At 43.2% G+C, this 16,587-nt stretch overlaps 1 protein-coding gene across 1 annotated transcript in view; it reads right to left on the bottom strand.

Moving 5' to 3' along the window:
• The window catches only part of KMT2E (lysine methyltransferase 2E (inactive)), a 62,617-nt gene extending 46,966 nt beyond the window's left edge, over nucleotides 1-15,651 (bottom strand). Inside the window, 2 exon segments of the mRNA XM_088134967.1 lie at nucleotides 585-625; nucleotides 14,627-15,651. The gene's annotated coding sequence lies outside the window, so the exon portion shown is untranslated.
• Nucleotides 15,652-16,587: the final 936 nt, after the last annotated feature.

The raw sequence follows: 16,587 nt of genomic DNA, 5'->3' as shown, positions 1-16,587 counted from the left end.
TCTACAGTTCTTGGAGCATCTTGCAAGGGGCCACAGAATTTTGCTCTTAATGGTTCAATTGATGATCATCTACCTCAAAGCAGATGCTATTCAATATGAAACCTCACGTATATAATATTTCTGGAGAATGTTATACACCATTTTTTTATCTGTTCTCATTTTTTACATTCCTTTGAATCTATATGTTATCTTTTGACAATCCTAATGCTGTGGGCAAGGTGGATTTATAGTTCTAGAAAACCAAAGGAAATCACCATTAATTTAACTGTAATTAGTATTTGAATATATAATGCTGATAAAATGGCATTTCTGTCTTATTGTGATGCTTAGATCTCATGCAAATGTATTTTTATATTTCTTAAACTTCTTCTGCCTCTGCGACTGAACTCATTTTTAAACGAAGATACCCATTCAAATATAGTATTTTATCCAGTTTAAAAAAAGCCTTGCTTGATCAATAGGGCTGTAAAGCTTACATTTACTGTACCACTCTTCCTATTAGAAAACATTCACTAACTGTAAAATATGCATGGAACAGGACATACCAAGCACACCTAATTTGTCTAAACTATTTCATTGCTTACCATCTGTTCTGACTGCCTCAGCAGGAATGAAACTGACACATCTGCCAGAAAAATGCAGAATAGAAAAAATTGATTTCTAAGCAGAGAAAGTCTCACTGAATAGGAGATACTACTTATATATAATATCTCAACACAGTTATAGTTTTTAAATTAATGGATCAGATTTGGACTTAGTCATGTCTAGAATAGGCCCACTGAAATCAAATGTACAAGTTACCCATTACCATTCTTCTCTAGTATGACTAAATCTAGATCTAACTCAATATTTTGAATGCTGCTTCTTCTTAAAAGTAGTACTCCAAACTGTAAAAAAGTGATGGTTTCTATGTTCCATTCTGCTCATTAAGAACTTAAAATGCAAAAACGTACACATAATTTTAGCTAAGATCTTGTCTGGCTGTAATAATGTAAATACTTAAGAAATACAGCATCCTTAGACGTCTTCAGAGTAAGAGAAATTCTTTTTGGACCAGTATGGTTAAATGTAATTAATATATCAAACTTAACAGGTTTACAGTAGGTTATAAAGCCTTCCACATCCCAGATTATGCCCGTCCCCTTTTAGCATTTTTATAAGGGGAAAGGATGAGTTGTGGCTTCAACAACTACTCAAGAGAAGAGGAGCTAATAAACAAACAGCTAACTCCAAGACTATAGCACTCATATGCATCAAATATTCTTTCAGAACTAAGTTAAAAAACCAAAAACATCCTCTTAGCCAGAAGAAGATCAAAAGGGGTTTTTATATGCATGCTCATCTTCCTGAGACTTTTAAAAATGCCAAATCTTGAATCATATCAAGAGAACCTAGGGACATGAGGAACAGTCAGTGCTGCTACTTAAATCCATTAATTAAATAATTTACTTCTTTAAATATAGCCTAGAACACTATTGTTGGCCAGTTGTGTCCACTTTCTATAACAACTGGAAAAATTTCAAAATATTTTCAATTTGTTAAGGTATATACTCTGGGTGTGCAGTTAAGTAGTTAATGAAGGTAACTACACTACATTCAGAACTGTTTTTTATGGAATCCCACTTGATACCTCTTTCCAGTCAGATGCTGTTCCATTCATTACTAATGTCTGGATGAAGCTGTTCAACCAACTGCAGTAACCCATCTTTATTACCTGAAAGCAATAGGCATCTTATAACCATGTTGTTAATATCAACGTTCTAAAAGATTAAAACTTGTCCCATATAACTTCATTTGTAACAGGAACTACTTTAAACACATTGTGCTCTCATAGTCAACACAAATATTTTGAACAAGAAAATAATTCATATGGATATTTACTGAACAGTAATTAAAATATAGTTTTGGAACAAAATTTGCTGATGGATCAGTACTACAGAAGTGGTTTGCAACTGAGAGCCAAGGTAGCACACACAAGCCTCTTTGTTTCAAGCAGTGGAGGATTTTCCCAAAGGAAAGTAGAGAGAGACAATCAAGTGAGGAAAGATGCATAGTTTAGAAGCACTAAGAGGTACCATTCTTTCTAGGCAAGATTCATATATATTTCCACTTTTGGTATAAACCAAAATGGAAAATATTATATAACAATACCCTGCATATCTTACACACTGTTGCACAAAACTTTGCAACACACCATGTTAGAAAAGTAAGAAAAACATGTTAAATTAACTAGGGTATCCAACATCCTAGTCAGAATGGGAAAGATAGGAGCACTGTGGAAAGAGAGAGAGAGAGAGAGAGCACGCGCGTGTGCGCTGACAACCCAAACATGCTCAACTGTCTCAACCTGTCCATCTTCACATGGACTTTGTATACATGTAAAAACATTTAATTATCATAATTATTCAGAAAAGAATCTGAAGGGAAAGAGAGAAGACATAAGAGATATTTATCAGGTTTCACTCCCATTCCTAGAGGCTTGAAACTCCTATTACTTTCAACACATTCCCCATTCTCATCCTTCCTTTCTTTCATCTTGTCTATTAAGAATGTAAGTTTCCTAGAAGTATATCTTAATTTACTGCATACCCCCAATTCAGTCATCAAAGAAAGCTATGACTGAAAATAGATACCCACCCCTTCTTTAAAATAACCAAGTTCCCTACTGCAGCAGGGAATGAGAACTCCATGGTTTAATGTATATTTCGTGAAGAAACCTGGCTCCTAACCCAGTTTGATCTTTATAACTTTTGAACTAGTGATAGTTGAACCAGAGTCCCTTAGGTTAAACTCAAAGGAAAAGTCTTGGTTTATAGACATTACAGGAGAAAAATGTGCCACCCTGAGGTTCACCAAATCTCATGGTGTTAAAATCACTATTTTAAATTGTGTTTGAACATATATATTTGCCTTAATGAAAGCAAGCATTTCTTACCTCCAAGCATTTCCTTTGTATTAATGGGCATCACCAAGTAAGATTTACTCAAATTAAGTCTTTCTAACCCTTTGATTGTTTTCTCAAAACTGTGAGTTCTTGCTAAAGCCAAATACCCTGACTCAGAGTTTCATCTATTTTCATCCTCATTTTGAAAATGATCAAAGTAAGTAGATATAGATAATACTGAAGGCAACAGAATCAGGAAATATAAAACTATTTAAGTTAATTGCTTCCAAACTTTTCTGTTAAATGCATTCCCATGTACGTGCCAAAGAGAACACAGCAATTAATCAAATCAATTAAAAATTTATATTTCCCCACACAAATATGGAGTATCATTTATAATGTGTTCAATACTTTTCTATGACTAGTACAGTTTCAGTGATATTATTATAGAAGCTTAGGACTTCTAAAGCTACCGATAGCTACATGGTGCTAAAAACTGTACAAAGGTGGAGTTAAAGATTCCCTCAAGTCAAGACTTAATTCCTGGTGACTACATGGACACATTCAAGTAGTTTTCTTGACAACAATATCAAAGTGGTTTGCCATTGTGTTTTCGAGTGTAGCCTACAGCCCTTGTATTTCTTGATGGTATCCAAGTACTAACTAGATTTACTCTAGCTTAGTCAGAGACAGTGTAAGGTAATAGGCTTACTTGGTTAATTTGAGGCCAGTTGCTATCTCTCAAGCTAATATAACACATAAGGTTGTTAAAAGGATAAATTAAGGGGAGACTTCCATATGCATTGCCTTAAATTTCCAGAATGTAAGAACATAAATATAATAAAAGTAATAAGATAAACCAATGACAACTTAGATTAATTCTTTCTATGTTATTACCTTATTCCCAATATTGTAATGCTGCTTGAGAAGACAATCTGATCCTAATAACTTCAAAGCAACATAAATACAATTATGACAAAAGTCAGGTACAAAAAATTCTGATTTACTGATCTGCTTACTTTTATAAATGGATACATATACTCAGTCAGGTTTTATACATTTTCTCTCTCTCTCTCTCTCTCTTTTCTTCTTTACATTGTTTGCCTCTTTTTTCACTTTCTAATGTCAGCCTTCCCCCTGCTGAGGAGGAAACACTACTTATATGCTAAACCTGGGCATCCAGAAGCAGACAGGTGGCTTAGCAGAGTAGTAGCCTATGAACAAAGAGCTGTTTTGATTGAAGATCTAGGCCAGAATCAGCAGCTTTAAAAGATCAGAAAGGATTCAACTGCTCATGTCATCTCATTCTTACTAGGCTGAAAGCTGCAGAAGAACAGTTTAGTAGTGTGCAGCAGTGGCAGCACTATTGCAAATAGAACAGGTCAGCAATTTACTAAGCTTGTAAACTGCTATGGTAAATATCTGTGGACCAACTAGGAATATAATTTAGCTAGCTCTTTTCAATCAACTTTCTCCCACCTACCTCTATGGGCATCTTGGTTTACAACTACAACTCTGCTCTCTTGACAATCCTATCTGTACAATATGTTGACTCCCACACAGTTTTACATCCTTCCAAGAACAGGATGAAGGAACCAAGACTATATGTGGGGACAAAATACCAGGAAGAGTTATCCAAATAATTTATCTCCAAGCCCTCAACATGAGTACACTCAAAGTCAGAACATGTTCAGCATTTACAGTGGGGCAAAAAAGTATTTAGTCAGCCACCAATTGTGCAAGTTCTCCCACTTAAAAAGAAGAGAGAGGCCTGTAATCTTCATCCTAGGTATACCTCAACTATGAGAGACAAAATGGGGGGAAAAATCCAGAAAATCACATTGTCTGATTTTTAAAGAATTTATTTGCAAATCATGGTGGAAAATAAGTATTTGGTCAATATCAAAAGTTCATCTCAATACTTTGTTATATATCCTTTGTTGGCAATGACAGAGGTCAAACGTTTTCTGTAAGTCTTCGCAAGGTTTTCACACACTGTTGCTGGTGTTTTGGCCCATTCCTCCATGCAGATCTCCTCTAGAGCAATGATGTTTTGGGGCTGTCGCTGGGCAACACAGACTTTCAACTCCCTCCCAAGGTTTTCCATGGGGTTGAGATCTGGAGACTGGCTAGGCCACTCCAGGACCTTGAAATGCTTCTTACGAAGCCACTCCTTCGTTGCCCGGGCGGTGTGTTTGGGATCATTGTCATGCTGAAAGACCCAGCCACATTTCATCTTCAATGCCCTTGCTGATGGAAGGAGGTGTTCACTCAAAATCTCACGATACATGGCCCCATTCATTCTTTCCTTTACACGGATCAGTCGTCCTGGTCCCTTTCCAGAAAAACAGCCCCAAAGCATGATGTTTCCACCCCCATGCTTCACAGTAGGTATGGTGTTCTTGGGATGCAACTCAGCATTCTCTCTCCTCCAAACACAACAAGTTGAGTTTAGACCAAAACATTCTACTTTGGTTTCATCTGACCATATGACATTCTCCCAATCCTCTTCTGGATCATCCAAATGCTCTCTAGCAAACTTCAGATGAGCCCAGACATGTACTGGCTTAAGCAGGGGGGCACATCTGGCACTGCAGAATTTGAGTCCCTGGCGGTGTAGTGTGTTACTGATGGTAGCCTTTGTTACTTTGGTCCCAGCTCTCTGCAGGTCATTCACTAGGTCCCCCCATGTGGTTCTGGGATTTTTGCTCACCGTTCTTGTGATCATTTTGACCCCACGGGGTGAGATCTTGCATGGAGCCCCAGATCGAGGGAGATTATCAGTGGTCTTGTATGTCTTCCATTTTCTAATTATTGCTCCCACAGTTGATTTCTTCACACCAAGCTGCTTGCCTATTGCAGATTCAGTCTTCCCAGCCTGGTGCAGCTGTACAATTTTGTTTCTGGTGTCCTTCTACAGCTCTTTGCTCTTGGCCATAGTGGAGTTTGGAGTGTGACTGTTTGAGGTTGTGGACAGGTGTCTTTTATACTGATAACAAGGTCAAACAGATGCCATTACTACAGGTAACGAGTGGAGGACAGAGGAGCCTCTGAAAGAAATAGTTACAGGTCTGTGAGAGCCAGACATCTTGCTTGTTTGTAGGTGACCAAATACTTATTTTCCACCATGATTTGCAAATAAATTCTTTAAAAATCAGACAATGTGATTTTCTGGATCTTTCTTCTCATTTTGTCTCTCATAGTTGAGGTATACCTATGATGAAAATTACAGGCCTCTCTCATCTTTTTGAGCATGAAACTGAGCAAACTCAGGGAGGCAGTGAAGGACAGGAAGGCCTGGCACAATATGGTTCATGGGGTCACGAAGAGTCGGACACGACTTAACGACTAAACAACAACTCATCTTTTTAAGTGGGAGAACTTGCACAATTGGTGGCTGACTAAATACTTTTTTGCCCCACTGTAAATGTTTCTTTCACAAATATAACTCAAAATTCAGTACAGATATTTGACTTTTTTCTTTAGCTGTAATAACCTATACAATAATAGAGTAACAACAGGAAAGATATGGTAGTACCATTCCAAGATAAACTAGCATTTATAATATAATCCTTCCAAATTTTTCAGAAAATTGATCTGCATAGAATATAATATCCCTGACTGAACAGTCACCCAAAGTATGTAAAAATGGCAAAACAAGTTTTGGAATTATCAGATAGAATGATGCTTTAAGATAAGGATAGAATGCCATTCTGAAAAGAATACCTATATACTGCAATATGGCAGAAGTGGCTACTCATTGACAATTCCACCTCAAGTTGCTATGTATAGAAATTAAGATATTGAGAACCTTTTCCATCTCTATTAAAAAAAAAAAACTGAGGGAGGAAAACAAAAATATTGTTGGACTTTCAAATGTTATGAGAAAAAGTTGCACCAATATGATCTACACTTTCTGAAAGGTTTATTGTATTAATGTAATTTTATTGTTTTAAAGAGTAAAAAAACTGCAGGATTTTTTTTCAAATATAAAGCATGCAGACCAATTTTTCCCAAAACTTTTTGTCTTTGAGTAGTCTTGATTCCTGCTGACTGCATGAACAATATGTATTTTTTTTAGGCAATATTTTTGAAAATGCCTTGCCACTGCCTTCTTAAGGCTGAGAGAGTGACTGCCCCAAAGTAATGCAGTTGGTTTCTGTGCCTAAGACAGGATTAGAATTCAGGTCTCCCTGCTATTAAACACTTTAACCACTAAACCAAACTGGCTCTCTTAAATATAAAAAATGACAGGACAGTTGTTTTCCAGAGTTAAATAAATATATTTTTAGCTCTACAATTAAGTTTCTTTGGTTTCATAACAGCGGGTATATAACACATGCTACCATTAGCAAGGAACCCAAAGTTCACTCTTTTTCAGTTTTAAAATGAGAACCTGTGAATCAAAATGTTTTGTATCATAGTATCAAGCAGAAAGGAAACTAATCCAAATTATGTCTCTGAGACTTTGATTAACTTACTGATCACTCCTGTTAAAGTTGACAATTATTTTGTAACTATTCACATGAAAAAAAAGAATGCATTTCATTTCAATTAATGAGGAAAATAGGAATTATTTTCCTATCTCCAATTCAACATGCAAAACTAAATGCCCTTCAATGTAATATTTCAAAATAGTAACTAAATGTTGCACAAGTAACTTCTCTGATCCATAAGCTTTGAACATATTAAAAATTAAGGTCTGATACAAAATCTGCAAACAAGTTTAATTTTGAAATCAATTAAAGCAAAAAACCAGAACACACAGCAATAATAATCACAGTTTTAAAGACACAGGTATGGATCATTGTTTGAAGTTGACAGTGCTAATTATGGACTTATGATGGTGCTGAAAAACGGACTTATGACCCATGCCCAAAGTTATGGCCGTTGCAACGCCCCTGTGGTCACGTGATCAAAATTTGGCCGCATGGCAGCCCACCTGCAGTTATGACTGCAGGGATGCTGCAACTCCCCCCACCCGCTTATCCGCTCCTGATCTATGCTCTTTTGGCTGCCCTGCACAGTGGCACTCAGCGGCAGCAGTGCCAGGGCTGGGGCTGAAGTAGAGGCCCAGGGCCTTCAGCAGTTTCAGCCAACTACCACTGTCCCCAGGCACCTACTTCAGCCCCAGCACCACCTCTGCCACTGAGAAATGCCACCTCAAGCCCCACACCGCTGCCAGCCACCTTAGCACCATTGCACAAACCCGTTGCCCCCGCCACCTGCGGTTCACAGGCTCTGCTGTGCCCAGCTGACCTTCCACTACTGACAAGGCGTGCTCAGCCTGACTCTACTGTATGTGAGGCAGCTGCTGGCTGAGCCAGGCCTTCTTCCTGAGACCACTTGCGCTATTCCATCTCCAATTCATGCGCCGCATTTTTGCAATCCTTTGGAAACCTTCTGGTCTTTCCCAAATCTCGCAAGAACAGGCGTGCTGTTTGGAGAACAGCAGAAGCCCTGTCCTCACAGTGCTTGGGAAAACCTCATTCTCCAAATTGCACACCCCATTCCTTCTCCACATAGTGCGCCTGTTCTCATGAGACCTGGGTAGAAGACCCTCACACTCCTTACTTAGGACTCCCTCTGCTTACCAACCCATGATTCTCGGTCAACAACAGCAACCAAGAGTGTCAGGATTGCAGTTGCTAAGTGATGCAGTCAGGTCACATCTCATGCTCATTAAGTGAAGACTACCTGTACACATTTAATTTTGCTAGTGAAAACAAAATTGTATTCAAATTGCAAGTTAAAGCACGTACTAAATAGATGAAGTAATTTTATACCCTCTACGTATACTGTATGAACATCCAGTTCATTGTGCATTAACTATACTAGAAATTATAAGAAATTCTATTGTGGCATTATCTTAGAACATTTTGAGGAGAAATCCAGCATGGAGATGTCTTCCATACACAGGCAGAAGCCAAAAGTTTTGTTACTGTTATGCTCTATTTTACGGCCAGAAGCTCCTTTCATTAATAGAATGGAATATCTGAATCATCCCTATACTTGTATTTTTTCTTAAATGAACTACAAATACTCATTTGGTGTGGTTTAGATTTATTCTAGAGCAGGAGTAGACTAATTTCAGTCTTGAAGACCTACATTATTTTTTTAAATAAAAAAACTGAACTCCACAGGGGAAAAACAGTTGGCATTAATCCAAAATAGAAGACCTCTGACTAAATGCTCAGTTAGCTATTTTCACTACCAGAATTGAGGTTATAGTAGTTACACACTGTAAATCTGTTTTATTTTCCTACAAAGTAATTTCAGTAGTCCAGGTGGTGAAGGGGATAAGCTTTTGTTATTATTATTGTCAAACAATTGGGAATTGGATACCCTTGCCAATCCATTGCAAATCACCTAGAGATCTACCAGTAGATCCCAAGACATCTTGTATCCCATAATTAGTATATCAAAAAACCTTCTAATATAATCTATTACCTTCCAATTAGTATATTAGAAAGCATACTAATGGATTTAAATTTGTTCATTCTTTTGTTTTCTAATTCTATGGTTCAGTATTTAAGTTTTAGCATTTAAATTAGGCTCAACCACTTGAATATTTTGGGACTTACCACATTCTTTAATTTAGGGTACTAAACTTTGTCTCAAATCAAATAATGTATGCAGTTTTTAGACCAGCAGGAATAAAAAACATAATTCCTTTATACTGAAATGCAAGTTTTTATGAGATCTGGGTCATATTTTTATGTTTTCATTTCCACAGTTTGAAAAAATTAAATGTGACATGAAGGACTACAACCTCAGTTCTATACTCCTATACCTGGGAATAAGCTTCACTGAACATTACAGGACTTACTTTTAAATAAGTTTGGGAAATTAGAGCTATTCATGAATATCCATATATGGAAATAATGTTCACCATATAATAATTTATTAATTCCTATTATGACCTACATTGTGTTAAAAAGTACAGCAAGATCCAATGAATCAATCATATTTCAGGATGACAGTTACTACTCAAGAGCTACATTTTCTGTTAATTTCTGCCCTATATACAAAGAGCCAAATAGTTCCTGGAATTATTTAATAAACATTCTTATTTTAGGTCTCAATGCATATCTTTATACACTTAGAAAAGTGATATATTATTTATCTTTTATTTTTTGAAAAATAATTTTATTATGATGAAATATTAGTCACCACCATAACGCTCAAGATCTGCCTACTGAGCATCTCCACCAAGAGCAGAGATTACTGCCATGCAATCAGTGAAACAGAAGGACAAGAACAGCAGTTCAAAAAGACAGTACTTTGAATTTGCCGAAGCCAACTTTCCAATTTAAATGACTGAATTGGTAGCAAAATTGTCATTTCATCCTTTCAGGGATTCAGGCCCAGGTATTGGACAGAAACAGCATTGGTCACACTTTTATATGACCTCTGGTGAGGGTGGGATGAGGGTTGTGCATCCATCCTTGCCCTACTTGACCTCTCGATGGCTTTCGATATCACTGACCGTGGCATCCTTCTGGATCAACTCAGAGAATTGGGGGTGGGCAGCACAGTATCGTGGTTTGCCTCCTTTCTCCACGGTCGACTCCAGTAAGTGATTGGGGAGGAGAGGTCCGCTCTTGGTCCCTACTATGTGGGGTGCTGCAGGGTTCAGTGCTCTCCCCCCCCATTTAATATCTACGTGACGCCACTGGGTGAGCTCATCCGTCACCATGGGGTGAGCTATCATCAGTACGCTGATGATATCCAATTATATATCTGCTCTGGCGAATTAAGCAATGCTATGATCATCTTTTCCCGGTGCCTGGAGACTGTGAGGGTCTGGATGGGGAACAACAGGTTTCAGCTGAACCCAGGCAAGACTGAATGACTTTGGGTTTTGAGGCCTGCTTATTCTAGGACTATGCCATCTTTGGTGCTGGATGGGGTTGCACTGCCACAAACAGACCCAGTGTGCAATCTGGGGGTCCTCCTGGAATACGACTCCTGCTCAAGGAGCAGGTGGCAGTCATGGCTAGGAGGGCCTTTGCACAGCTTTGTGTTGGGCACCAGTTGTGCCCGTTCCTAGATTGGGAGGCCTTGCTCACAGTCACTCATGCCCTAGTCATCTCCAGATTGGATTACTGTAATGTGGCTGCCCTTGAAGAGTATCTGGAAGCTTCAACTGGTGCAGAATGCAGTGTCAAGGGCAATTATGTGTACTTCCAGAACAGCACATCACACCACAGCTCCACAAGCTGCACTGGTTGCCAATCTGCTTCCTGGTCCAATTCAAAGTGCAGGTTTTAACCTTTAAAGCATGGGACCGGGTTATCTGGGAGACTGCCTCTCCCCGATTACATCTGCCTGCCCCATTAGTTCTGGCAGAGAAGATATGCTTTGGGTTCCATCTGCTAGGGACTTACACTTGGCGGGTCCTAGGAGGTGGGCCTTCTCTGCCATGCCCCCCACCTTATGGAACATTCCCTCCCCCCACTGAAGTGAGGTTAGCTCCATCCTTGTTATTGTTCCATAAGACCCTCAAGACCTGGCTATGTCAGCAGGCCTGGGAGTCCAAGGGGACCAGTGACATTTAAGATGGCTCCATCATTGTTAATATCTACTTTCTCCTGTGCCTGGTGATTTGTATTTTTAATAACTGATTGTTTTATATTTTTAAGAATGCTCATTTTAAAATATTTTATCTTTTTATTTGTTGTACACCACTCAGAGTAACTTTTTGTGAGATGGGTGGCTATATAAATTTAATAAACAAACAAACAAATTTATACTGCAATTTTATTTATTTCAAAGCAAGTCCCAATAAATTCAGGATGCTTATTTCTTAGTAAACATGCACAGGACTATGCTTGCTAGATTACAATTCTATAAACAACAGAAAATGTCCACTAGAAAAAAGTGACTTATTTCAAAGTAAGGATGCATAGGCTAAGGCTGCTGGATCAATAATTTCCAGAAATTATTTTGGAAGTTTGAAGCCTATTATTAGGGAATGCAAGACTGTCAGAAGACAGCAATGTAAAACAAAGGCTTTAAGATGGTTTCATTTCTATATAAAGAGACTGAACTGACAGATGGTTTCTGTATCATCTAGAATCCTACTCATAGCTTCCTTAAGCAAATTAAGCAGAAATCATAGAGTTGATGTCAGAACCCAATAAGAGCAATCCAGAAAGTCACTGTAAATTTTGTTTTGGAATCCCATTTGGGCCAAATTTTAGCAATAAAATTAAACCAATCAATTTTTAGGCATGAATAAAATTCACGAAGAATTACAAATGTATTATCGAAATAAAGATATGGCTACCAAAGCCATATCTTATATCAAGAAACTGTCACAATCTTTACACAATTCTTGGGAATTTTGTTCCAAACTTATGAGTGTTCCAAAGGATGCAAAAATTCATAATTAAAATACTAATTGTTCTTCTGACAAAATTAGTATTTCTGGACAATAAACTACATCATGCTGTAGGCCTCACAATATACTGAAGACATACATGATCAGCCTTCTGAATACCATTTTCCCTGTCAGTTACCTAAAAAAGCAAGTATTAATGTAAAGCAGTAAAATTAGCATTATAAATTAGTACCATCAGCCACTGGAGAAAATGTATTCCTAAAGTAATATTTCTATTTTGCTTCTAATTTCAAGATATTTCAGCTTGAAATTTAAACCTGGACTACAATGAATTTAAATAGAAAAATAATAAAAATAAAAGGCATTGAAAGTTACATACTTTTATACAAACATGCTACATCCTTCAACAGATTAGGAAAATATCCTTTTGATGTGGACTATGGAAGAGAGAAGCTAGGCAGCATCAGCATGCTAATGATTTGCCTTTTGCATTAATCTCTGTTCATTGGTTAATGATAATTAATACCTTGAGTATTATTGTAACATAAAAATGAATTTCAGGTACATGAGGAAAATCTGTAGAAAAATTATATATATAGATCATATTTAAATCCAAAAAGGAGAGAAACAAAGCACAAGTTTAAATCTATGTAATTTCCGGGGTGGGGGGGCGGACAGGGCACTTTGGAATATTTGTCCAATAGCAAGATACTATTAATAGATTTTGATATTTGATGGTGCCATCATAATTTCAATAGAAATATCATGTTAAATAATTGTTCTCATTTCAGTATTATTTTTAGGAGTGTGGAGACAGTACTACACAAACCTGGCAAGGAACTTGTCCACCATTTTAAAAATAAAAGTGGAAAGATTAATATGGTATGCATGTGAACTCACTTTAAACATACACACGGAAAAACACAGCAGCTACACGAGACCATATTTCCCCTCCCCTAGGAAGATTGGTCTAGCTAATTTGCCTTTCACACAAATAACCAATAAAATTAATCAACCGGAACACAGCATCTTAACTGTAGTAAAGGCGATCCATGTTTTGTTCATGCTTTGACGAGGAGTCTTTATTTATTTATTTATTTATTTAAGCATATGAAGCCTATAATGTGCTGCAGACAAATGCACTGCATGGGGTGTGGAGGACCCGAGCTGATTAGATTACCACAACATCAGCCTGGGGCCGCCATTTTTAGAATCTCTAAAGGACAAAAGAGGGAAATTACAGTATTTACCCCACTTTTATCGAAAGTAACTTGAGAAGTATAACGGGTGCCCTCCAACGCTCTTTGTGGGCCGCTTATCTTCTCAGATCTCGGTTTAATTTCTCTTAAGCGGGCTTTCGGAGGAGAAAGGAGCGCTCCGATATTCCCTTTACGGGCAACCGAAACAAACTGAGGCGAATACGCAGAAATCCAGGCGTTCTCCGCTCTGACGGCTCATGGACGAAGGCGGAGAGGGACCCCGGCCCCGCGGGCGCCGGAGCCCCGCAGCCCTCCGGGCGAGGGGCTGCTAAGCAGCCCGGGACTTTCCCCGCGGGGCTCGGCGCCCCCACGGAGTCCCACTCCGCGGACCGTTTGCTCCCCCCGCCCGGTCTGCAGCAGGAGCGCCCCTCTCCCCGCAACTCCTTCCCAGGAAAAAGGCTTTCTCCGCGCCGGGGAAGAGCGGTCCCTCACACGGAGGCGGCTATAAATAAAGCCGCGTCCTGCCTGCCCCTTCGAGGCGGGGAGGGCCGGCCTCGCGTTCCCACCCCGCTCCAAGGAAAGTCCTGAGAACTGTTTGTCTAGGCGACCCCAAGAGCGGGGGGTGCGGGGGGAGGATGAGGCCCTCTCGGACCAGGGAGGGAGGCAGGTGAGGGAAGAAGAGCAGCCCCCAGGCTCCCTTCACAAAAGTCCGCGCTCAGGGGGCGCTGGGCTCCCCGCCCCCCCTCGCCCTTCTGCCCGCAGCCTGACAGAAAAGCCCCCTTTTATCCCACAGCACCGTCCTCGCCGCCTCTCTTTTCTCTTCTGCACCTCGCCTTCCCCTTTCGCCCGCCAAACATTAAAGAGAAGCCTGGCATGTAACTGCCATTAAGGAAAACCTCGCTGGGCTACACCAGTTTACAATAACGCGCCATATTCACAAGACGGAGCGACTCCCTCTCCTTTTTAAATCCATCCCCCCCCCCCCGTTACGATGAGGTGAAAACCCGGAATAAAAGCCCCTCCGCGGCTCGGGAGGCGGGGAGGGCAGGAACGAGGGACCCCAGACGGACGCCCCCACCCCCGCCCCCCGGAGGGCGGCGATGCTCTGCCACTGCCCCCCTTCCTCGGGGAGAGGCGCTCCCTCTCCCCCTCCGCCGGGCATGACAACCATAACAAATACTCGCGGCCCCGACTCACCTGGAATGATCACTGGCCAGGCAGTGGCAGCCCCGAACTGAGCCCCTCACTTCGCCCCACCAAAACAATGCAACCGTCCCACTGCGGATGTCCCGCGGCTGAGCAGGACGGAGCCTTCCGCAGGCGCGGGGAGAGGGTCGAGGGCAGCAACCCCCGAGGTGGCTCGCTGCACAGGGCCCCACCGCGAAGCGCCTCCGCCTCGGACCTCTGGACCACCCCCTGGCTGCCCCCGTGCCGCCGCCGCCGCCGCTGCTCTGGCTCCCGTGTCTCCCTGCTCGCAGCCGCCTACGCTCCTTCCGATGTCACTGCCTCTCTCTCTCGCTGGGAAAATGGCGTCGGCTCTCCCCCCTCCCTTCCTCCCGCTGCTGCACGGGGTTCACCCACCCCGCCTGGCAGGGGCAGGGTTACCAGGGCGAAGCCAAACAGCCGCCATTTTCCTTGTGGGCTGGTTCTCGAGGTCTGCCCTTGAAGGCGACCCCCGACGACGGGTCCGTGGGGCGAAAGCCCCGCCGCGCGGAGGGGAGAGGTACGCCTCCCCTCCGGAAAGCGAAGAGGCAGAAGCGGAGGGTCCCGCCCGAGTCGGAGAAAAAGAGAGACAAGAATAGGGGGAAGCGGAGGGGGGGAAGGAGGGGGACTATAGTGCGCCAGGGAACTGCGACGGCGGCCCCAAAGAGGCCGGCCGGAGGGGAGAAGAGCCGCCTTGCTTGGGTTGCGCTGGGGGTGACCGCGCTATCTTTAGCTCTCCCAGGCGGCGTGGGAGGGACGGGGCCGAGCGGATCCCGGGTGAGGGACCGAGGGCCTGACTGGCCGCTCCGGAAGGCTGAGAAAGCGCCGGGTGTCAGTGGAGAGGTCGAAGACACGCCGGTCCCCCGTCCCGCAAAGCCGCCTCAGCGCTCGGGGCTTGCTCCTTCCAGAGACCAGAGGCCGCGCTTCCAGGGCGCCGCCGGTGGGCGAGCGCCCCGGACGCAGCCCCGAGACCCGGCCCGCCAGCCCTGCTCCTTCCGACTCGGGGCGGTTGGAACGGGCCATCCCGGCGCGAGGACGACGACGCGCCGAGCCTCGCTTCGAGGAATTACTGCGGGGGGCGACGGACGGGAAGAGCGCCCTTTTGGGGTAGTTCGGCCTCGGCTCGGCGCTCCGACTGCCCTGGGCGTCCGCGGGCGCCGGGGCCGGGGCGGAAAAAAGCCCCGGCTCGGCGGCTCGCTCCGCGGCCCGGCGCTTCCCCGGCCGCCGGGCTGGGAGCCTGGCGCGGCGAGCGGCGAGAGGGAGGGGAGGCGGGCTGGGGTTTCATTCGACGCCCACCAGGGGCTGAGTGAGCCTCCTTCAGTGCGCAAACTCGGGGCACCAGATAAAAGCCGGGTTGGCGGCTCCGGCGCTGCTTTGATGGAGCCGGGAGAACCGAGGGGCGGAAGGAAGAGGTTAGGGGTACGCTAGAGTAGATCGGTCACCGCAGCGGGTCTTGCCGGGACCCCGTCGGAGCAGGAGCAGGCGGCGGCGGAGGCGGCAGCAGTGGCGGCGGCGGCGGAAAGGCTCTGCTGGCTGCCCGACGGGACCCGGAGGCGGCGGCTGTAATGGGCGCTGGGCACGGAGAGGGTGAGGAAGGGAGGGCGATTAAATGTCTTGTGACCCCGGTGGAGTGTATGGATGTGTTTTTGGTCCCCTTTGTCTGGTCCCGCTCGCTATTTTTTTTCCTCCGTCGGGAGGGGGTGCGTTTCGTAGCACGAAATGGCGGCGGCTGCCTCGGGCGGCTGGCGATTGTCGCGTTTTCTTCCTGCCCTGCCCGCCTCCTTTTTCCTGCCGGGCCGTTTCTCCGCAGCGAACCGCGGAGAACACCCCGAGTCAAGGGGCGGGGGCTGAAAGGGGGCGGAGGAGCGGGAGCCAATCGGCTGCCGGGGTGCGGCGAGCAGGCGCGTCCTGATTGGCAGGTGCTGACATCATCCTGCAGCAGGGGCAGACGCCTC

The sequence above is a fragment of the Python bivittatus genome, unplaced genomic scaffold, assembly GCF_059951505.1.
Source record: "Python bivittatus isolate LINGU-HERP-01145 unplaced genomic scaffold, Pbiv_v1 ctg000120_np1212, whole genome shotgun sequence".
NCBI lineage: Eukaryota > Metazoa > Chordata > Lepidosauria > Squamata > Pythonidae > Python > Python bivittatus.
The sequence above is the reverse complement of the archived record's forward strand: the minus strand, read 5'-3'. Positions and strand labels throughout refer to the sequence as shown.